Here is a 24569-nt window from a genome sequence, read left to right on the forward strand (position 1 = left end):
TCCCCAGGCACCAAAAAGGCTTGATTTTTAAAAAGTGGAAGCAACACCATTTTTAGACATGGAATTTCATCTCAAAGTTCATCCCGGGGTCCGTTTTTGCATTTGGTTTAAAAAAACAAATTTGGCTTAAAAAAACATTTTTTTCCTAGGCAGCCTTTTCCTGACCGCGGAGTCAGGCGTTTTCTTCCCCAGGCACCAAAAAGGCTTGATTTTTAAAAAGTGGAAGCAACACCATTTTTAGACATGGAATTTCATCCCAAAATTCATCCTGGGGTCCGTTTTTGTATTTGGTTGAAAGAAAAAAAAAATGGCTTCAAAAAACATTTTTTTCCTAAGCAGCATTTTCCTGACCGCGGGGTCACGCGTTTTTTTCCCCAGGCACCAAAAAGGCTTGATTTTTAAAAAGTGGAAGCAACACCATTTTTAGACATGGAATTTCATCCCAAAATTCATCCTGGGGTCCGTTTTTGCATTTGGTTGAAAAAAAAAATTGGCTTCAAAAAACATTTTTTTCCTAGGCAGCATTTTCCTGACCGCGGAGTCATGCGTTTTCTTCCCCAGGCACCAAAAAGGCTTGATTTTTAAAAAGTGGAAGCAACACCATTTTTAGACCTGGAATTTCATCCCAAAATTCATCCTGGGGTCCGTTTTTGCATTTGGTTTAAAAAAACAAATTTGGCTTCAAAAAACATTTTGGTTCCTGAGCAGCATTTTTTCTGACCGCGGAGTCACGCGTTTTCTTCCCCAGGCACCAAAAAGGCTTGATTTTTAAAAAGTGGAAGCAACACCATTTTTAGACATGGAATTTCATCCCAAAATTTATCGTGGGGTCCGTTTTTGCATTTGGTTGAAAAAAGAAAATTGGCTTCAAAAAACATTTTTTTCCTAAGCAGCATTTTCCTGACCGCGGAGTCACGCGTTTTCTTCCCCAGGCACCAAAAAGGCTTGATTTTTAAAAAGTGGAAGCAACATTTTTAGACATGGAATTTCATCCAAAAATTCATCCCAGGGTCCGATTTTGCATTTGGTTTAAAAAAACAAATTTGGCTTCAAAAAACATTTTGGTTCCTGAGCAGCATTTTTTCTGACCGCGGGGTCACGCGTTTTCTTCCCCAGGCACCAAAAAGGCTTGATTTTTAAAAAGTGGAAGCAACACCATTTTTAGACATGGAATTTCATCCCAAAATTCATCCTGGGGTCCGTTTTTGCATTTGGTTTAAAAAAACAAATTTGGCTTCAAAAAACATTTTGGTTCCTGAGCAGCATTTTTTCGGACCGCGGAGTCACGCGTTTTCTTCCCCAGGCACCAAAAAGGCTTGATTTTTAAAAAGTGGAAGCAACACCATTTTTAGACATGGAATTTCATCCCAAAATTCATCCTGGGGTCCGTTTTTGTATTTGGTTGAAAGAAAAAAAAATGGCTTCAAAAAACATTTTTTTCCTAAGCAGCATTTTCCTGACCGCGGGGTCACGCGTTTTCTTCCCCAGGCACCAAAAAGGCTTGATTTTTAAAAAGTGGAAGCAACACCATTTTTAGACATGGAATTTCATCCCAAAATTCATCCTGGGGTCCGTTTTTGCATTTGGTTGAAAAAAAACAAATTGGCTTCAAAAAACATTTTTTTCCTAAGCAGCATTTTCCTGACCGCGGAGTCACGCTTTTTCTTCCCCAGGCACCAAAAAGGCTTGATTTTTAAAAAGTGGAAGCAACACCATTTTTAGACATGGAATTTCATCCCAAAATTCATCCTGGGGTCCGTTTTTGCATTTGGTTTAAAAAAACAAATTTGGCTTCAAAAAACATTTTGGTTCCTGAGCAGCATTTTTTCTGACCGCGGAGTCACGCGTTTTCTTCCCCAGGCACCAAAAAGGCTTGATTTTTAAAAAGTGGAAGCAACACCATTTTTAGACATGGAATTTCATCCCAAAATTCATCCTGTGGTCCGTTTTTGAATTTGGTTGAAAAAAAACAATTGGCTTCAAAAAGCATTTTTTTCCTAGGCAGCATTTTCCTGACCGCGGAGTCACGCGTTTTCTTCCCCATCACCAAAAAGGCTTGATTTTTCAAAAGTGGAAGCAACACCATTTTTAGACATGGAATTCCATCCCAAAATTCATCCTGGGGTCCGTTTTTGCATTTGGTTTAAAAAAACAAATTTGGCATCAAAAAACATTTTGGTTCCTGAGCAGCATTTTTTCTGACCATGGAGTCACGCGTTTTCTTCCCCAGGCACCAAAAAGGCTTGATTTTTAAAAAGTGGAAGCAACACCATTTTTAGACATGGAATTTCATCCGAAAATTCATCCTGGGGTCCGTTTTTGCATTTGGTTGGAAAAAAAAAAATGGCTTCAAAAAACATTTTTTTCCCAGGCAGCATTTTCCTGACCGCGGAGTCACGCTTTTTCTTCCCCAGGCACCAAAAAGGCTTGATTTTTAAAAAGTGGAAGCAACACCATTTTTAGACATGGAATTTCATCCCAAAATTCATCCTGGGGTCCGTTTTTGCATTTGGTTTAAAAAAACAAATTTGGCTTCAAAAAACATTTTGGTTCCTGAGCAGCATTTTTTCTGACCGCGGAGTCACGCGTTTTCTTCCCCAGGCACCAAAAAGGCTTGATTTTTAAAAAGTGGAAGCAACACCATTTTTAGACATGGAATTTCATCCCAAAATTTATCGTGGGGTCCGTTTTTGCATTTGGTTGAAAAAAGAAAATTGGCTTCAAAAAACATTTTTTTCCTAAGCAGCATTTTCCTGACCGCGGAGTCACGCGTTTTCTTCCCCAGGCACCAAAAAGGCTTGATTTTTAAAAAGTGGAAGCAACACAATTTTTAGACATGGAATTTCATCCCAAAATTCATCCTGGGGTCCGTTTTTCTATTTGGTTGAAAGAAAAAAAAATGGCTTCAAAAAACATTTTTTTCCTAAGCAGCATTTTCCTGACCGCGGGGTCACGCGTTTTCTTCCCCAGGCACCAAAAAGGCTTGATTTTTAAAAAGTGGAAGCAACACCATTTTTAGACATGGAATTTCATCCCAAAATTCATCCTGGGGTCCGTTTTTGCATTTCGTTTAAAAAAACAAATTTGGCTTCAAAAAAGATTTTGGTTCCTGAGCAGCATTTTTTCTGACCGCAGAGTCACGCGTTTTCTTCCCCAGGCACCAAAAAGGCTTGATTTTTAAAAAGTGGAAGCAACACCATTTTTAGACATGGAATTTCATCCCAAAATTCATCCTGGCGTCCGTTTTTGAATTTGGTTGAAAAAAAAAATTGGCTTCAAAAAACATTTTTTTCCTAGGCAGCATTTTCCTGACCGCGGAGTCACGCGTGTTCTTCCCCAGGCACCAAAAAGGCTTGATTTTTAAAAAGTGGAAGCAACATTTTTAGACATGGAATTTCATCCAAAAATTCATCCCAGGGTCCGATTTTGCATTTGGTTGAAAAAAGAAAATTGGCTTCAAAAAACATTTTGGTTCCTGATCAGCATTTTTCCTGACCGCGGGGTCACGCGTTTTCTTCCCCAGGCACCAAAAAGGCTTGATTTTTAAAAAGTGGAAGCAACACCATTTTTAGACATGGAATTTCATCCCAAAATTCATCCTGGGGTCCGTTTTTGCATTTGGTTTAAAAAAACAAATTTGGCTTCAAAAAACATTTTGGTTCCTGAGCAGCATTTTTTCTGACCGCGGAGTCACGCGTTTTCTTCCCCAGGCACCAAAAAGGCTTGATTTTTAAAAAGTGGAAGCAACACCATTTTTAGACATGGAATTTCATCCCAAAATTTATCGTGGGGTCCGTTTTTGCATTTGGTTGAAAAAAGAAAATTGGCTTCAAAAAACATTTTTTTCCTAAGCAGCATTTTCCTGACCGCGGAGTCACGCGTTTTCTTCCCCAGGCACCAAAAAGGCTTGATTTTTAAAAAGTGGAAGCAACACCATTTTTAGACATGGAATTTCATCCCAAAATTCATCCTGGGGTCCGTTTTTCTATTTGGTTGAAAGAAAAAAAAATGGCTTCAAAAAACATTTTTTTCCTAAGCAGCATTTTCCTGACCGCGGGGTCACGCGTTTTCTTCCCCAGGCACCAAAAAGGCTTGATTTTTAAAAAGTGGAAGCAACACCATTTTTAGACATGGAATTTCATCCCAAAATTCATACTGGGGTCCGTTTTTGCATTTGGTTGAAAAAAAACAAATTGGCTTCAAAAAACATTTTGGTTCCTGAGCAGCATTTTTTCTGACCGCGGAGTCACGCGTTTTCTTCCCCAGGCACCAAAAAGGCTTGATTTTTAAAAAGTGGAAGCAACACCATTTTTAGACATGGAATTTCATCCCAAAATTCATCCTGTGGTCCGTTTTTGAATTTGGTTGAAAAAAAACAATTGGCTTCAAAAAGCATTTTTTTCCTAGGCAGCATTTTCCTGACCGCGGAGTCACGCGTTTTCTTCCCCATCACCAAAAAGGCTTGATTTTTCAAAAGTGGAAGCAACACCATTTTTAGACATGGAATTCCATCCCAAAATTCATCCTGGGGTCCGTTTTTGCATTTGGTTTAAAAAAACAAATTTGGCATCAAAAAACATTTTGGTTCCTGAGCAGCATTTTTTCTGACCATGGAGTCACGCGTTTTCTTCCCCAGGCACCAAAAAGGCTTGATTTTTAAAAAGTGGAAGCAACACCATTTTTAGACATGGAATTTCATCCGAAAATTCATCCTGGGGTCCGTTTTTGCATTTGGTTGAAAAAAAAAAAATGGCTTCAAAAAACATTTTTTTCCCAGGCAGCATTTTCCTGACCGCGGAGTCACGCTTTTTCTTCCCCAGGCACCAAAAAGGCTTGATTTTTAAAAAGTGGAAGCAACACCATTTTTAGACATGGAATTTCATCCCAAAATTCATCCTGGGGTCCGTTTTTGAATTTGGTTGAAAAAAAAATTTGGCTTCAAAAAACATTTTGGTTCCTGAGCAGCATTTTTTCTGACCGCGGAGTCACGCGTTTTCTTCCCCAGGCACCAAAAAGGCTTGATTTTTAAAAAGTGGAAGCAACACCATTTTTAGACATGGAATTTCATCCCAAAATTCATCCTAGGGTCCGTTTTTGCATTTGGTTGAAAAAAGAAAATTGGCTTCAAAAAACATTTTTTTCCTAAGCAGCCTTTTCCTGACCGCGGAGTCACGCGTTTTATTCCGCAGGCACCAAAAAGGCTTGATGTTTAAAAAGTGGAAGCAACACCATTTTTAGACCTGGAATTTCATCCCAAAATTCATCCTGGGGTCCGTTTTTGAATTTGGTTGAAAAAAAAGTATTGGCTTCAAAAAGCATTTTTTTCGTAGGCAGCATTTTCCTGACCGCGGAGTCACGCGTTTTCTTCCCCAGGCACCAAAAAGGCTTGATGTTTAAAAAGTGGAAGCAACACCATTTTTAGACATGGAATTTCATCCCAAAATTCATCCTGGGGTCCGTTTTTGCATTTGGTTTAAAAAAACAAATTTGGCATCAAAAAACATTTTTTTCCTAAGCAGCATTTTCCTGACCGCGGGGTCACGTGTTTTCTTCCCCAGGCACCAAAAAGGCTTGATTTTTAAAAAGTTGAAGCAACACCATTTTTAGACATGGAATTTCATCTGAAAATTCATCCTGGGGTCCGTTTTTGCATTTGGTTGAAAGAAAAAAAAAAATGGCTTCAAAAAACATTTTTTTCCTAGGCAGCATTTTCCTGACCGCGGAGTCACGCGTTTTCTTCCCCAGGCACCAAAAAGGCTTGATTTTTAAAAAGTGGAAGCAACACCATTTTTAGACATGGAATTTCATCCCAAAATTCATCCTGGGGTCCGTTTTTGCATTTGGTTGAAAAAAAACAAATTGGCTTCAAAAAACATTTTTTTCCTAGGCAACATTTTCCTGACCGCGGAGTCACGCGTTTTCTTCCCCAGGCACCAAAAAGGCTTGATTTTTAAAAAGTGGAAGCAACACCATTTTTAGACATGGAATTTCATCCCAAAGTTCATCCTGGGGTCCGTTTTTGAATTTGGTTTTAAAAAACAAATTTGGCTTCAAAAAACATTTTGGTTCCTGATCAGCATTTTTTCTGACCGCGGAGTCACGCGTTTTCTTCCCCAGGCACCAAAAAGGCTTGATTTTTAAAAAGTGGAAGCAACACCATTTTTAGACATGGAATTTCATCCCAAAATTCATCCTGGGGTCCGTTTTTGAATTTGGTTGAAAAAAGAAAATTGGCTTCAAAAAACATTTTTTTCCTAAGCAGCATTTTCCTGACCGCGGGGTCACGCGTTTTCTTCCCCAGGCACCAAAAAGGCTTGATTTTTAAAAAGTGGAAGCAACACCATTTTTAGACATGGAATTTCATCCCAAAATTCATCCTGGGGTCCGTTTTTGCATTTGGTTTAAAAAAACAAATTTGGCTTCAAAAAACATTTTGGTTCCTGAGCAGCATTTTTTCTGACCGCGGAGTCACGCGTTTTCTTCCCCAGGCACCAAAAAGGCTTGATTTTTAAAAAGTGGAAGCAACACCATTTTTAGACATGGAATTTCATCCCAAAATTTATCGTGGGGTCCGTTTTTGCATTTGGTTGAAAAAAGAAAATTGGCTTCAAAAAACATTTTTTTCCTAAGCAGCATTTTCCTGACCGCGGAGTCACGCGTTTTCTTCCCCAGGCACCAAAAAGGCTTGATTTTTAAAAAGTGGAAGCAACACCATTTTTAGACATGGAATTTCATCCCAAAATTCATCCTGGGGTCCGTTTTTGCATTTGGTTTAAAAAAACAAATTTGGCTTCAAAAAACATTTTGGTTCCTGAGCAGCATTTTTTCTGACCGCGGAGTCACGCGTTTTCTTCCCCAGGCACCAAAAAGGCTTGATTTTTAAAAAGTGGAAGCAACACCATTTTTAGACATGGAATTTCATCCCAAAATTCATCCTGTGGTCCGTTTTTGAATTTGGTTGAAAAAAAACAATTGGCTTCAAAAAGCATTTTTTTCCTAGGCAGCATTTTCCTGACCGCGGAGTCACGCGTTTTCTTCCCCATCACCAAAAAGGCTTGATTTTTCAAAAGTGGAAGCAACACCATTTTTAGACATGGAATTCCATCCCAAAATTCATCCTGGGGTCCGTTTTTGCATTTGGTTTAAAAAAACAAATTTGGCATCAAAAAACATTTTGGTTCCTGAGCAGCATTTTTTCTGACCATGGAGTCACGCGTTTTCTTCCCCAGGCACCAAAAAGGCTTGATTTTTAAAAAGTGGAAGCAACACCATTTTTAGACATGGAATTTCATCCGAAAATTCATCCTGGGGTCCGTTTTTGCATTTGGTTGAAAAAAAAAAAATGGCTTCAAAAAACATTTTTTTCCCAGGCAGCATTTTCCTGACCGCGGAGTCACGCTTTTTCTTCCCCAGGCACCAAAAAGGCTTGATTTTTAAAAAGTGGAAGCAACACCATTTTTAGACATGGAATTTCATCCCAAAATTCATCCTGGGGTCCGTTTTTGCATTTGGTTTAAAAAAACAAATTTGGCTTCAAAAAACATTTTGGTTCCTGAGCAGCATTTTTTCTGACCGCGGAGTCACGCGTTTTCTTCCCCAGGCACCAAAAAGGCTTGATTTTTAAAAAGTGGAAGCAACACCATTTTTAGACATGGAATTTCATCCCAAAATTTATCGTGGGGTCCGTTTTTGCATTTGGTTGAAAAAAGAAAATTGGCTTCAAAAAACATTTTTTTCCTAAGCAGCATTTTCCTGACCGCGGAGTCACGCGTTTTCTTCCCCAGGCACCAAAAAGGCTTGATTTTTAAAAAGTGGAAGCAACACAATTTTTAGACATGGAATTTCATCCCAAAATTCATCCTGGGGTCCGTTTTTCTATTTGGTTGAAAGAAAAAAAAATGGCTTCAAAAAACATTTTTTTCCTAAGCAGCATTTTCCTGACCGCGGGGTCACGCGTTTTCTTCCCCAGGCACCAAAAAGGCTTGATTTTTAAAAAGTGGAAGCAACACCATTTTTAGACATGGAATTTCATCCCAAAATTCATCCTGGGGTCCGTTTTTGCATTTGGTTTAAAAAAACAAATTTGGCTTCAAAAAAGATTTTGGTTCCTGAGCAGCATTTTTTCTGACCGCAGAGTCACGCGTTTTCTTCCCCAGGCACCAAAAAGGCTTGATTTTTAAAAAGTGGAAGCAACACCATTTTTAGACATGGAATTTCATCCCAAAATTCATCCTGGCGTCCGTTTTTGAATTTGGTTGAAAAAAAAAATTGGCTTCAAAAAACATTTTTTTCCTAGGCAGCATTTTCCTGACCGCGGAGTCACGCGTGTTCTTCCCCAGGCACCAAAAAGGCTTGATTTTTAAAAAGTGGAAGCAACATTTTTAGACATGGAATTTCATCCAAAAATTCATCCCAGGGTCCGATTTTGCATTTGGTTTAAAAAAACAAATTTGGCTTCAAAAAACATTTTGGTTCCTGAGCAGCATTTTTTCTGACCGCGGGGTCACGCGTTTTCTTCCCCAGGCACCAAAAAGGCTTGATTTTTAAAAAGTGGAAGCAACACCATTTTTAGACATGGAATTTCATCCCAAAATTCATCCTGGGGTCCGTTTTTGCATTTGGTTTAAAAAAACAAATTTGGCTTCAAAAAACATTTTGGTTCCTGAGCAGCATTTTTTCGGACCGCGGAGTCACGCGTTTTCTTCCCCAGGCACCAAAAAGGCTTGATTTTTAAAAAGTGGAAGCAACACCATTTTTAGACATGGAATTTCATCCCAAAATTCATCCTGGGGTCCGTTTTTGTATTTGGTTGAAAGAAAAAAAAATGGCTTCAAAAAACATTTTTTTCCTAAGCAGCATTTTCCTGACCGCGGGGTCACGCGTTTTCTTCCCCAGGCACCAAAAAGGCTTGATTTTTAAAAAGTGGAAGCAACACCATTTTTAGACATGGAATTTCATCCCAAAATTCATCCTGGGGTCCGTTTTTGCATTTGGTTGAAAAAAAACAAATTGGCTTCAAAAAACATTTTTTTCCTAAGCAGCATTTTCCTGACCGCGGAGTCACGCTTTTTCTTCCCCAGGCACCAAAAAGGCTTGATTTTTAAAAAGTGGAAGCAACACCATTTTTAGACATGGAATTTCATCCCAAAATTCATCCTGGGGTCCGTTTTTGCATTTGGTTTAAAAAAACAAATTTGGCTTCAAAAAACATTTTGGTTCCTGAGCAGCATTTTTTCTGACCGCGGAGTCACGCGTTTTCTTCCCCAGGCACCAAAAAGGCTTGATTTTTAAAAAGTGGAAGCAACACCATTTTTAGACATGGAATTTCATCCCAAAATTCATCCTGTGGTCCGTTTTTGAATTTGGTTGAAAAAAAACAATTGGCTTCAAAAAGCATTTTTTTCCTAGGCAGCATTTTCCTGACCGCGGAGTCACGCGTTTTCTTCCCCATCACCAAAAAGGCTTGATTTTTCAAAAGTGGAAGCAACACCATTTTTAGACATGGAATTCCATCCCAAAATTCATCCTGGGGTCCGTTTTTGCATTTGGTTTAAAAAAACAAATTTGGCATCAAAAAACATTTTGGTTCCTGAGCAGCATTTTTTCTGACCATGGAGTCACGCGTTTTCTTCCCCAGGCACCAAAAAGGCTTGATTTTTAAAAAGTGGAAGCAACACCATTTTTAGACATGGAATTTCATCCGAAAATTCATCCTGGGGTCCGTTTTTGCATTTGGTTGAAAAAAAAAATGGCTTCAAAAAACATTTTTTTCCCAGGCAGCATTTTCCTGACCGCGGAGTCACGCTTTTTCTTCCCCAGGCACCAAAAAGGCTTGATTTTTAAAAAGTGGAAGCAACACCATTTTTAGACATGGAATTTCATCCCAAAATTCATCCTGGGGTCCGTTTTTGAATTTGGTTGAAAAAAAAATTTGGCTTCAAAAAACATTTTGGTTCCTGAGCAGCATTTTTTCTGACCGCGGAGTCACGCGTTTTCTTCCCCAGGCACCAAAAAGGCTTGATTTTTAAAAAGTGGAAGCAACACCATTTTTAGACATGGAATTTCATCCCAAAATTCATCCTAGGGTCCGTTTTTGCATTTGGTTGAAAAAAGAAAATTGGCTTCAAAAAACATTTTTTTCCTAAGCAGCCTTTTCCTGACCGCGGAGTCACGCGTTTTATTCCGCAGGCACCAAAAAGGCTTGATGTTTAAAAAGTGGAAGCAACACCATTTTTAGACCTGGAATTTCATCCCAAAATTCATCCTGGGGTCCGTTTTTGAATTTGGTTGAAAAAAAAGTATTGGCTTCAAAAAGCATTTTTTTCGTAGGCAGCATTTTCCTGACCGCGGAGTCACGCGTTTTCTTCCCCAGGCACCAAAAAGGCTTGATGTTTAAAAAGTGGAAGCAACACCATTTTTAGACATGGAATTTCATCCCAAAATTCATCCTGGGGTCCGTTTTTGCATTTGGTTTAAAAAAACAAATTTGGCATCAAAAAACATTTTTTTCCTAAGCAGCATTTTCCTGACCGCGGGGTCACGTGTTTTCTTCCCCAGGCACCAAAAAGGCTTGATTTTTAAAAAGTTGAAGCAACACCATTTTTAGACATGGAATTTCATCTGAAAATTCATCCTGGGGTCCGTTTTTGCATTTGGTTGAAAGAAAAAAAAAATGGCTTCAAAAAACATTTTTTTCCTAGGCAGCATTTTCCTGACCGCGGAGTCACGCGTTTTCTTCCCCAGGCACCAAAAAGGCTTGATTTTTAAAAAGTGGAAGCAACACCATTTTTAGACATGGAATTTCATCCCAAAATTCATCCTGGGGTCCGTTTTTGCATTTGGTTGAAAAAAAACAAATTGGCTTCAAAAAACATTTTTTTCCTAGGCAACATTTTCCTGACCGCGGAGTCACGCGTTTTCTTCCCCAGGCACCAAAAAGGCTTGATTTTTAAAAAGTGGAAGCAACACCATTTTTAGACATGGAATTTCATCCCAAAGTTCATCCTGGGGTCCGTTTTTGAATTTGGTTTTAAAAAACAAATTTGGCTTCAAAAAACATTTTGGTTCCTGATCAGCATTTTTTCTGACCGCGGAGTCACGCGTTTTCTTCCCCAGGCACCAAAAAGGCTTGATTTTTAAAAAGTGGAAGCAACACCATTTTTAGACATGGAATTTCATCCCAAAATTCATCCTGGGGTCCGTTTTTGAATTTGGTTGAAAAAAGAAAATTGGCTTCAAAAAACATTTTTTTCCTAAGCAGCATTTTCCTGACCGCGGGGTCACGCGTTTTCTTCCCCAGGCACCAAAAAGGCTTGATTTTTAAAAAGTGGAAGCAACACCATTTTTAGACATGGAATTTCATCCCAAAATTCATCCTGGGGTCCGTTTTTGCATTTGGTTTAAAAAAACAAATTTGGCTTCAAAAAACATTTTGGTTCCTGAGCAGCATTTTTTCTGACCGCGGAGTCACGCGTTTTCTTCCCCAGGCACCAAAAAGGCTTGATTTTTAAAAAGTGGAAGCAACACCATTTTTAGACATGGAATTTCATCCCAAAATTCATCCTGGGGTCCGTTTTTCTATTTGGTTGAAAGAAAAAAAAATGGCTTCAAAAAACATTTTTTTCCTAAGCAGCATTTTCCTGACCGCGGGGTCACGCGTTTTCTTCCCCAGGCACCAAAAAGGCTTGATTTTTAAAAAGTGGAAGCAACACCATTTTTAGACATGGAATTTCATCCCAAAATTCATACTGGGGTCCGTTTTTGCATTTGGTTGAAAAAAAACAAATTGGCTTCAAAAAACATTTTGGTTCCTGAGCAGCATTTTTTCTGACCGCGGAGTCACGCGTTTTCTTCCCCAGGCACCAAAAAGGCTTGATTTTTAAAAAGTGGAAGCAACACCATTTTTAGACATGGAATTTCATCCCAAAATTCATCCTGTGGTCCGTTTTTGAATTTGGTTGAAAAAAAACAATTGGCTTCAAAAAGCATTTTTTTCCTAGGCAGCATTTTCCTGACCGCGGAGTCACGCGTTTTCTTCCCCATCACCAAAAAGGCTTGATTTTTCAAAAGTGGAAGCAACACCATTTTTAGACATGGAATTCCATCCCAAAATTCATCCTGGGGTCCGTTTTTGCATTTGGTTTAAAAAAACAAATTTGGCATCAAAAAACATTTTGGTTCCTGAGCAGCATTTTTTCTGACCATGGAGTCACGCGTTTTCTTCCCCAGGCACCAAAAAGGCTTGATTTTTAAAAAGTGGAAGCAACACCATTTTTAGACATGGAATTTCATCCGAAAATTCATCCTGGGGTCCGTTTTTGCATTTGGTTGAAAAAAAAAAAATGGCTTCAAAAAACATTTTTTTCCCAGGCAGCATTTTCCTGACCGCGGAGTCACGCTTTTTCTTCCCCAGGCACCAAAAAGGCTTGATTTTTAAAAAGTGGAAGCAACACCATTTTTAGACATGGAATTTCATCCCAAAATTCATCCTGGGGTCCGTTTTTGAATTTGGTTGAAAAAAAAATTTGGCTTCAAAAAACATTTTGGTTCCTGAGCAGCATTTTTTCTGACCGCGGAGTCACGCGTTTTCTTCCCCAGGCACCAAAAAGGCTTGATTTTTAAAAAGTGGAAGCAACACCATTTTTAGACATGGAATTTCATCCCAAAATTCATCCTAGGGTCCGTTTTTGCATTTGGTTGAAAAAAGAAAATTGGCTTCAAAAAACATTTTTTTCCTAAGCAGCATTTTCCTGACCGCGGAGTCACGCGTTTTATTCCGCAGGCACCAAAAAGGCTTGATGTTTAAAAAGTGGAAGCAACACCATTTTTAGACCTGGAATTTCATCCCAAAATTCATCCTGGGGTCCGTTTTTGAATTTGGTTGAAAAAAAAGTATTGGCTTCAAAAAGCATTTTTTTCGTAGGCAGCATTTTCCTGACCGCGGAGTCACGCGTTTTCTTCCCCAGGCACCAAAAAGGCTTGATGTTTAAAAAGTGGAAGCAACACCATTTTTAGACATGGAATTTCATCCCAAAATTCATCCTGGGGTCCGTTTTTGCATTTGGTTTAAAAAAACAAATTTGGCATCAAAAAACATTTTTTTCCTAAGCAGCATTTTCCTGACCGCGGGGTCACGTGTTTTCTTCCCCAGGCACCAAAAAGGCTTGATTTTTAAAAAGTTGAAGCAACACCATTTTTAGACATGGAATTTCATCTGAAAATTCATCCTGGGGTCCGTTTTTGCATTTGGTTGAAAGAAAAAAAAAATGGCTTCAAAAAACATTTTTTTCCTAGGCAGCATTTTCCTGACCGCGGAGTCACGCGTTTTCTTCCCCAGGCACCAAAAAGGCTTGATTTTTAAAAAGTGGAAGCAACACCATTTTTAGACATGGAATTTCATCCCAAAATTCATCCTGGGGTCCGTTTTTGCATTTGGTTGAAAAAAAACAAATTGGCTTCAAAAAACATTTTTTTCCTAGGCAACATTTTCCTGACCGCGGAGTCACGCGTTTTCTTCCCCAGGCACCAAAAAGGCTTGATTTTTAAAAAGTGGAAGCAACACCATTTTTAGACATGGAATTTCATCCCAAAGTTCATCCTGGGGTCCGTTTTTGAATTTGGTTTTAAAAAACAAATTTGGCTTCAAAAAACATTTTGGTTCCTGATCAGCATTTTTTCTGACCGCGGAGTCACGCGTTTTCTTCCCCAGGCACCAAAAAGGCTTGATTTTTAAAAAGTGGAAGCAACACCATTTTTAGACATGGAATTTCATCCCAAAATTCATCCTGGGGTCCGTTTTTGAATTTGGTTGAAAAAAGAAAATTGGCTTCAAAAAACATTTTTTTCCTAAGCAGCATTTTCCTGACCGCGGGGTCACGCGTTTTCTTCCCCAGGCACCAAAAAGGCTTGATTTTTAAAAAGTGGAAGCAACACCATTTTTAGACATGGAATTTCATCCCAAAATTCATCCTGGGGTCCGTTTTTGCATTTGGTTTAAAAAAACAAATTTGGCTTCAAAAAACATTTTGGTTCCTGAGCAGCATTTTTTCTGACCGCGGAGTCACGCGTTTTCTTCCCCAGGCACCAAAAAGGCTTGATTTTTAAAAAGTGGAAGCAACACCATTTTTAGACATGGAATTTCATCCCAAAATTTATCGTGGGGTCCGTTTTTGCATTTGGTTGAAAAAAGAAAATTGGCTTCAAAAAACATTTTTTTCCTAAGCAGCATTTTCCTGACCGCGGAGTCACGCGTTTTCTTCCCCAGGCACCAAAAAGGCTTGATTTTTAAAAAGTGGAAGCAACACCATTTTTAGACATGGAATTTCATCCCAAAATTCATCCTGGGGTCCGTTTTTCTATTTGGTTGAAAGAAAAAAAAATGGCTTCAAAAAACATTTTTTTCCTAAGCAGCATTTTCCTGACCGCGGGGTCACGCGTTTTCTTCCCCAGGCACCAAAAAGGCTTGATTTTTAAAAAGTGGAAGCAACACCATTTTTAGACATGGAATTTCATCCCAAAATTCATCCTGGGGTCCGTTTTTGCATTTGGTTTAAAAAAACAAATTTGGCTTCAAAAAACATTTTGGTTCCTGAGCAGCATTTTTTCTGACCGCAGAGTCACGCGTTTTCTTCCCCAGGCACCAAAAAGGCTTGATTTTTAAAAAGTGGAAGCAACACCATTTTTAGACATGGAATTTCATCCCAAAATTCATCCTGGCGTCCGTTTTTGAATTTGGTTGAAAAAAAAAATTGGCTTCAAAAAACATTTTTTTCCTAGGCAGCATTTTCCTGACCGCGGAGTCACGCGTGTTCTTCCCCAGGCACCAAAAAGGCTTGATTTTTAAAAAGTGGAAGCAACACCATTTTTAGACATGGAATTTCATCCAAAAATTCATCCCAGGGTCCGATTTTGCAATTGGTTTAAAAAAACAAATTTGGCTTCAAAAAACATTTTGGTTCCTGAGCAGCATTTTTTCTGAACGCGGGGTCACGCGTTTTCTTCCCCAGGCACCAAAAAGGCTTGATTTTTAAAAAGTGGAAGCAACACCATTTTTAGACATGGAATTTCATCCCAAAATTCATCCTGGGGTCCGTTTTTGCATTTGGTTGAAAAAAGAAAATTGGCTTCAAAAAACATTTTTTTCCTAAGCAGCATTTTCCTGACCGCGGAGTCACGCGTTTTCTTCCCCAGGCACCAAAAAGGCTTGATGTTTAAAAAGTGGAAGCAACACCATTTTTAGACCTGGAATTTCATCCCAAAATTCATCCTGGGGTCCGTTTTTGAATTTGGTTGAAAAAAAAGAATTGGCTTCAAAAAGCATTTTTTTCCTAGGCAGCATTTTCCTGACCGCGGAGTCACGCGTTTTCTTCCCGAGGCACCAAAAAGGCTTGATTTTTAAAAACTGGAAGCAACACCATTTTTAGACATGGAATTCCATCCCAAAATTCATCCTGGGGTCCGTTTTTGCATTTGGTTTAAAAAAAAAATTTGGCTTCAAAAAACATTTTGGTTCCTGAGCAGCATTTTTTCTGACCATGGAGTCACGCGTTTTCTTCCCCAGGCACCAAAAAGGCTTGATTTTTAAAAAGTGGAAGCAACACCATTTTTAGACATGGAATTTCATCCTAAAATTCATCCTGGGGTCCATTTTCGCATTTGGTTGAAAGAAAAAAAAATGGCTTCAAAAAACATTTTTTTCCTAAGCAGCATTTTCCTGACCGCGGGGTCACGCGTTTTCTTCCCCAGGCACCAAAAAGGCTTGATTTTTAAAAAGTTGAAGCAACACCATTTTTAGACATGGAATTTCATCCGAAAATTCATCCTGGGGTCCGTTTTTGCATTTGGTTGAAAAAAAAAAAATTGGCTTCAAAAAACATTTTTTTCCCAGGCAGCATTTTCCTGACCGCGGAGTCACGCTTTTTCTTCCCCAGGCACCAAAAAGGCTTGATTTTTAAAAAGTGGAAGCAACACCATTTTTAGACATGGAATTTCATCCCAAAATTCATCCTGGGGTCCGTTTTTGAATTTGGTTGAAAAAAAAAATTTGGCTTCAAAAAACATTTTGCTTCCGGAGCAGCATTTTTTCTGACCGCGGAGTCACGCGTTTTCTTCCCCAGGCACCAAAAAGGCTTGATTTTTAAAAAGTGGAAGCAACACCATTTTTAGACATGGAATTTCATCCCAAAATTCATCCTGGGGTCCGTTTTTGCATTTGGTTTAAAAAAACAAATTTGGCTTCAAAAAACATTTTGGTTCCTGAGCAGCATTTTTTCTGACCATGGAGTCACGCGTTTTCTTCCCCAGGCACCAAAAAGGCTTGATTTTTAAAAAGTTGAAGCAACACCATTTTTAGACATGGAATTTCATCCCAAAATTCATCCTGGGGTCCGTTTTTGCATTTGGTTGAAAAAAAAAATTGGCTTCAAAAAACATTTTTTTCCCAGGCAGCATTTTCCTGACTGCGGAGTCACGCGTTTTCTTCCCCAGGCACCAAAAAGGCTTGATGTTTAAAAAGTGGAAGCAACACCATTTTTAGACCTGGAATTTCATCCCAAAATTCATCCTGGGGTCCGTTTTTGAATTTGGTTGAAAAAAAAGAATTGGCTTCAAAAAGCATTTTTTTCCTAGGCAGCATTTTCCTGACCGCGGAGTCACGCGTTTTCTTCCCCAGGCACCAAAAAGGCTTGATTTTTAAAAAGTGGAAGCAACACCATTTTTAGACATGGAATTCCATCCCAAAATTCATCCTGGGGTCCGTTTTTGCATTTGGTTTAAAAAAACAAATTTGGCTTCAAAAAACATTTTGGTTAATGAGCAGCATTTTTTCTGACCATGGAGTCACGCGTTTTCTTCCCCAGGCACCAAAAAGGCTTGATTTTTAAAAAGTGGAAGCAACACCATTTTTAGACATGGAATTTCATCCTAAAATTCATCCTGGGGTCCATTTTCGCATTTGGTTGAAAGAAAAAAAAATGGCTTCAAAAAACATTTTTTTCCTAAGCAGCATTTTCCTGACCGCGGGGTCACGCGTTTTCTTCCCGAGGCACCAAAAAGGCTTGATTTTTAAAATGTTAAAGCAACACCATTTATAGACATGGAATTTCATCCGAAAATTCATCCTGGGGTCCGTTTTTGCATTTGGTTGAAAAAAAAAAATTGGCTTCAAAAAACATTTTTTTCCTAGGCAGCATTTTCCTGACCGCGGAGTCACGCTTTTTCTTCCCCAGGCACCAAAAAGGCTTGATTTTTAAAAAGTGGAAGCAACACCATTTTGAGACATGGAATTTCATCCCAAAATTCATCCTGGGGTCCGTTTTTGAATTTGGTTGAAAAAAAAAATTTGGCTTCAAAAAACATTTTGGTTCCTGAGCAGCATTTTTTCGGACCGCGGAGTCACGCGTTTTCTTGCCCAGGCACCAAAAAGGCTTGATTTTTAAAAAGTGGAAGCAACACCATTTTTAGACATGGAATTTCATCCCAAAATTCATCCTGGCGTCCGTTTTTGAATTTGGTTGAAAAAAGAAAATTGGCTTCAAAAAACATTTTTTTCCTAAGCAGCATTTTCCTGACCGTGGAGTCACGCGTTTTCTTCCCCAGGCACCAAAAAGGCTTGATGTTTAAAAAGTGGAAGCAACACCATTTTTAGACCTGGAATTTCATCCCAAAATTCATCCTGGGGTCCGTTTTTGAATTTGGTTGAAAAAAAAGTATTGGCTTCAAAAAGCATTTTTTTCCTAGGCAGCATTTTCCTGACCGCGGAGTCACGCGTTTTCTTCCCCAGGCACCAAAAAGGCTTGATTTTTAAAAAGTGGAAGCAACACCATTTTTAGACATGGAATTCCATCCCAAAATTCATCCTGGGGTCCGTTTTTGCATTTGGTTTAAAAAAACAAATTTGGCTTCAAAAAACATTTTGGTTCCTGAGCAGCATTTTCCTGACCGCGGGGTCACGCGTTTTCTTCCCCAGGCACCAAAAAGGCTTGATTTTTAAAAAGTTGAAGCAACACCATTTTTAGACATGGAATTTCATCTGAAAATTCATCCTGGGGTCCGTTTTTGCATTTGGTTGAAAGAAAAAAAAAATGGCTTCAAAAAACATTTTTTTCCTAGGCAGCATTTTCCTGACCGCGGAGTCACGCTTTTTCTTCCCCAGGCACGAAAAAGGCTTGATTTTTAAAAAGTGGAAGCAACACCATTTTTAGACATGGAATTTCATCCCAAAATTCATCCTGGGGTCCGTTTTTGCATTTGGTTGAAAAAAAAATTTGGCTTCAAAAAACATTTTGGTTCCTGAGCAGCATTTTTTCGACCGCGGAGTCACGCGTTTTCTTCCCCAGGCACCAAAAAGGCTTGATTTTTAAAAAGTGGAAGCAACACCATTTTTAGACATGGAATTTCATCCCAAAATTCATCCTGGGGTCCGTTTTTGTATTTGGTTGAAAGAAAAAAAAATGGCTTCAAAAAACATTTTTTTCCTAAGCAGCATTTTCCTGACCGCGGAGTCACGCTTTTTCTTCCCCAGGCACCAAAAAGGCTTGATTTTTAAAAAGTGGAAGCAACACCATTTTTAGACATGGAATTCCATCCCAAAATTCATCCTGGGGTCCGTTTTTGCATTTGGTTTAAAAAAACAAATTTGGCTTCAAAAAACATTTTGGTTCCTGAGCAGCATTTTTTCTGACCATGGAGTCACGCATTTTCTTCCCCAGGCACCAAAAAGGCTTGATTTTTAAAAAGTGGAAGCAACACCATTTTTAGACATGGAATTTCATCCCAAAATTCATCCTAGGGTCCGTTTTTGCATTTGGTTGAAAAAAGAAAATTGGCTTCAAAAAACATTTTTTTCCTAAGCAGCATTTTCCTGACCGCGGAGTCACGCGTTTTATTCCGCAGGCACCAAAAAGGCTTGATGTTTAAAAAGTGGAAGCAACACCATTTTTAGACATGGAATTTCATCCCAAAATTCATACTGGGGTCCGTTTTTGAATTTGGTTGAAAAAAAAATTTGGCTTCAAAAAACATTTTGGTTCCTGAGCAGCATTTTTTCTGACCGCGGAGTCACGCGTTTTCTTCCCCAGGCACCAAAAAGGCTTGATTTTTAAAAAGTGGAAGCAACACCATTTTTAGACATGGAATTCCATCCCAAAATTCATCCTGGGGTCCGTTTTTGCATTTGGTTTAAAAAAACAAATTTGGCTTCAAAAAACATTTTGGTTCCTGAGCAGCATTTTTTCTGACCGCGGAGTCACGCGTTTTCTTCCCCAGGCACCAAAAAGGCTTGATTTTTAAAAAGTGGAAGCAACACCATTTTTAGACATGGAATTTCATCCCAAAATTCATCCTGGGGTCCGTTTTTGAATTTGGTTGAAAAAAGAAAATTGGCTTCAAAAAACATTTTTTTCCTAGGCAGCATTTTCCTGACCGCGGGGTCACGTGTTTTCTTCCCCAGGCACCAAAAAGGCTTGATTTTTCAAAAGTGGAAGCAACACCATTTTTAGACATGGAATTTCATCCCAAAATTCATCCTGGGGTCCGTTTTTGCATTTGGTTTAAAAAAACAAATTTGGCATCAAAAAACATTTTTTTCCTAAGCAGCATTTTCCTGACCGCGGGGTCACGCGTTTTCTTCCCCAGGCACCAAAAAGGCTTGATTTTTAAAAAGTTGAAGCAACACCATTTTTAGACATGGAATTTCATCTGAAAATTCATCCTGGGGTCCGGTTTTGCATTTGGTTGAAAGAAAAAAAAAATGGCTTCAAAAAACATTTTTTTCCTAGGCAGCATTTTCCTGACCGCGGAGTCACGCTTTTTCTTCCCCAGGCACGAAAAAGGCTTGATTTTTAAAAAGTGGAAGCAACACCATTTTTAGACATGGAATTTCATCCCAAAATTCATCCTGGGGTCCGTTTTTGCATTTGGTTGAAAAAAAAAATTTGGCTTCAAAAAACATTTTGGTTCCTGAGCAGCATTTTTTCGACCGCGGAGTCACGCGTTTTCTTCCCCAGGCACCAAAAAGGCTTGATTTTTAAAAAGTGGAAGCAACACCATTTTTAGACATGGAATTTCATCCCAAAATTCATCCTGGGGTCCGTTTTTGTATTTGGTTGAAAGAAAAAAAAATGGCTTCAAAAAACATTTTTTTCCTAAGCAGCATTTTCCTGACCGCGGAGTCACGCTTTTTCTTCCCCAGGCTCCAAAAAGGCTTGATTTTTAAAAAGTGGAAGCAACACCATTTTTAGACATGGAATTCCATCCCAAAATTCATCCTGGGGTCCGTTTTTGCATTTGGTTTAAAAAAACAAATTTGGCTTCAAAAAACATTTTGGTTCCTGAGCAGCATTTTTTCTGACCATGGAGTCACGCGTTTTCTTCCCCAGGCACCAAAAAGGCTTGATTTTTAAAAAGTGGAAGCAACACCATTTTTAGACATGGAATTTCATCCCAAAATTCATCCTAGGGTCCGTTTTTGCATTTGGTTGAAAAAAGAAAATTGGCTTCAAAAAACATTTTTTTCCTAAGCAGCATTTTCCTGACCGCGGAGTCACGCGTTTTATTCCGCAGGCACCAAAAAGGCTTGATGTTTAAAAAGTGGAAACAACACCATTTTTAGACCTGGAATTTCATCCCAAAATTCATCCTGGGGTCAGTTTTTGAATTTGGTTTAAAAAAACAAATTTGGCATCAAAAAACATTTTTTTCCTAAGCAGCATTTTCCTGACCGCGGGGTCACGCGTTTTCTTCCCCAGGCACCAAAAAGGCTTGATTTTTAAAAAGTTGAAGCAACACCATTTTTAGACATGGAATTTCATCTGAAAATTCATCCTGGGGTCCGTTTTTGCATTTGGTTGAAAGAAAAAAAAAATGGCTTCAAAAAACATTTTTTTCCTAGGCAGCATTTTCCTGACCGCGGAGTCACGCTTTTTCTTCCCCAGGCACGAAAAAGGCTTGATTTTTAAAAAGTGGAAGCAACACCATTTTTAGACATGGAATTTCATCCCAAAATTCATCCTGGGGTCCGTTTTTGCATTTGGTTGAAAAAAAAAATTTGGCTTCAAAAAACATTTTGGTTCCTGAGCAGCATTTTCCTGACCGCGGAGTCACGCGTTTTCTTCCCCAGGCACCAAAAAGGCTTGATTTTTAAAAAGTGGAAGCAACACCATTTTTAGACATGGAATTTCATCCCAAAATTCATCCTGGGGTCCGTTTTTGTATTTGGTTGAAAGAAAAAAAAATGGCTTCAAAAAACATTTTTTTCCTAAGCAGCATTTTCCTGACCGCGGAGTCACGCTTTTTCTTCCCCAGGCTCCAAAAAGGCTTGATTTTTAAAAAGTGGAAGCAACACCATTTTTAGACATGGAATTCCATCCCAAAATTCATCCTGGGGTCCGTTTTTGCATTTGGTTTAAAAAAACAAATTTGGCTTCAAAAAACATTTTGGTTCCTGAGCAGCATTTTTTCTGACCATGGAGTCACGCGTTTTCTTCCCCAGGCACCAAAAAGGCTTGATTTTTAAAAAGTGGAAGCAACACCATTTTTAGACATGGAATTTCATCCCAAAATTCATCCTAGGGTCCGTTTTTGCATTTGGTTGAAAAAAGAAAATTGGCTTCAAAAAACATTTTTTTCCTAAGCAGCATTTTCCTGACCGCGGAGTCACGCGTTTTATTCCGCAGGCACCAAAAAGGCTTGATGTTTAAAAAGTGGAAACAACACCATTTTTAGACCTGGAATTTCATCCCAAAATTCATCCTGGGGTCCGTTTTTGAATTTGGTTGAAAAAAAAGTATTGGCTTCAAAAAGCATTTTTTTCCTAGGCAGCATTTTCCTGACCGCGGAGTCACGCGTTTTCTTCCCCAGGCACCAAAAAGGCTTGATTTTTAAAAAGTGGAAGCAACACCATTTTTAGACATGGAATTCCATCCCAAAATTAATCCTGGGGTCCGTTTTTGCATTTGGTTTAAAAAAACAAATTTGGCTTCAAAAAACATTTTGGTTCCTGAGCAGCATTTTTTCTGACCATGGAGTCACGCGTTTTCTTCCCCAGGCACCAAAAAGGCTTGATTTTTAAAAAGTGGAAGCAACACCATTTTTAGACATGGAATTTCATCCCAAAATTCATCCTAGGGTCCGTTTTTGCATTTGGTTGAAAAAAGAAAATTGGCTTCAAAAAACATTTTTTTCCTAAGCAGCATTTTCCTGACCGCGGAGTCACGCGTTTTATTCCGCAGGCACCAAAAAGGCTTGATGTTTAAAAAGTGGAAACAACACCATTTTTAGACCTGGAATTTCATCCCAAAATTCATCCTGGGGTCCGTTTTTGAATTTGGTTGAAAAAAAAGTATTGGCTTCAAAAAGCATTTTTTTCGTAGGCAGCATTTTCCTGACCGCGGAGTCACGCGTTTTCTTCCCCAGGCACCAAAAAGGCTTGATTTTTAAAAAGTGGAAGCAACACCATTTTTAGACATGGAATTCCATCCCAAAATTCATCCTGGGGTCCGTTTTTGCATTTGGTTTAAAAAAACAAATTTGGCTTCAAAAAACATTTTGGTTCCTGAGCAGCATTTTTTCTGACCATGGAGTCACGCGTTTTCTTCCCCAGGCACCAAAAAGGCTTGATTTTTAAAAAGTGGAAGCAACACCATTTTTAGACATGGAATTTCATCCCAAAATTCATCCTGGGGTCCGTTTTCGCATTTGGTTGAAAGAAAAAAAAATGGCTTCAAAAAACATTTTTTTCCTAAGCAGCATTTTCCTGACCGCGGGGTCACGCATTTTCTTCCCCAGGCACCAAAAAGGCTTGATTTTTAAAAAGTTGAAGCAACACCATTTTTAGACATGGAATTTCATCCGAAAATTCATCCTGGGGTCCGTTTTTGCATTTGGTTTAAAAAAACAAATTTGGCATCAAAAAACATTTTTTTCCTAAGCAGCATTTTCCTGACCGCGGGGTCACGTGTTTTCTTCCCCAGGCACCAAAAAGGCTTGATTTTTAAAAAGTGGAAGCAACACCATTTTTAGACATGGAATTTCATCCGAAAATTCATCCTGGGGTCCGTTTTTGCATTTGGTTGAAAGAAAAAAAAAATGGCTTCAAAAAACATTTTTTTCCTAGGCAGCATTTTCCTGACCGCGGAGTCACGCTTTTTCTTCCCCAGGCACCAAAAAGGCTTGATTTTTAAAAAGTGGAAGCAACACCATTTTTAGACATGGAATTTCATCCCAAAATTCATCCTGGGGTCCGTTTTTGCATTTGGTTGAAAGAAAAAAAAATGGCTTTAAAAAACATTTTTTTCCTAGGCAGCCTTTTCCTGACCGCAGAGTCACGCTTTTTCTTCCCCAGGCACCAAAAAGGCTTGATTTTTAAAAAGTGGAAGCAACACCATTTTTAGACACGGAATTTCATCCCAAAATTCATCCTGGGGTCCGTTTTTGAATTTGGTTTAAAAAAACAAATTTGGCATCAAAAAACATTTTTTTCCTAAGCAGCATTTTCCTGACCGCGGAGTCACGCTTTTTCTTCCCCAGGCACCAAAAAGCCTTGATTTTTAAAAAGTGGAAGCAACACCATTTTTAGACATGGAATTTCATCCGAAAATTCATCCTGGGGTCCGTTTTTGCATTTGGTTGAAAGAAAAAAAAATGGCTTTAAAAAACATTTTTTTCCTAGGCAGCCTTTTCCTGACCGCAGAGTCACGCTTTTTCTTCCCCAGGCACCAAAAAGGCTTGATTTTTAAAAAGTGGAAGCAACACCATTTTTAGGCACGGAATTTCATCCCAAAATTCATCCTGGGGTCCGTTTTTGCATTTGGTTTAAAAAAACAAATTTGGCATCAAAAAACATTTTTTTCCTAAGCAGCATTTTCCTAACCGCGGAGTCACGCGTTTTCTTCCCCAGGCACCAAAAAGCCTTGATTTTTAAAAAGTGGAAGCAACACCATTTTTAGACATGGAATTTCATCCGAAAATTCATCCTGGGGTCCGTTTTTGCATTTGGTTGAAAGAAAAAAAAAATGGCTTCAAAAAACATTTTTTTCCTAGGCAGCCTTTTCCTGACCGCAGAGTCACGCTTTTTCTTCCCCAGGCACCAAAAAGGCTTGATTTTTAAAAAGTGGAAGCAACACCATTTTTAGACATGGAATTTCATCCCAAAATTCATCCTGGGGTCCGTTTTTGCATTTGGTTGAAAAAAAAAATTTGGCTTCAAAAAACATTTTGGTTCCTGAGCAGCATTTTTTTGACCGCGGTGTCACGCGTTTTCTTCCCCAGGCACCAAAAAGGCTTGATTTTTAAAAAGTGGAAGCAACACCATATTTAGACATGGAATTTCATCCCAAAATTCATCCTGGGGTCTGTTTTTGTATTTGGTTGAAAGAAAAAAAAATGGCTTCAAAAAACATTTTTTTCCTAAGCAGCATTTTCCTGACCGCGGAGTCACGCTTTTTCTTCCCCAGGCACCAAAAAGGCTTGATTTTTAAAAAGTGGAAGCAACACCATTTTTAGACATGGAATTTCATCCCAAAATTCATCCTGGGGTCCGTTTTTGCATTTGGTTTAAAAAAACAAATTTTGCA

This window comes from Pituophis catenifer, unplaced genomic scaffold (genome assembly GCF_029215685.1).
Source record: "Pituophis catenifer annectens isolate HBS135680 unplaced genomic scaffold, rPitCat1.0.hap2 SCAF_12, whole genome shotgun sequence".
In the NCBI taxonomy this organism is placed as follows: domain Eukaryota; kingdom Metazoa; phylum Chordata; class Lepidosauria; order Squamata; family Colubridae; genus Pituophis; species Pituophis catenifer.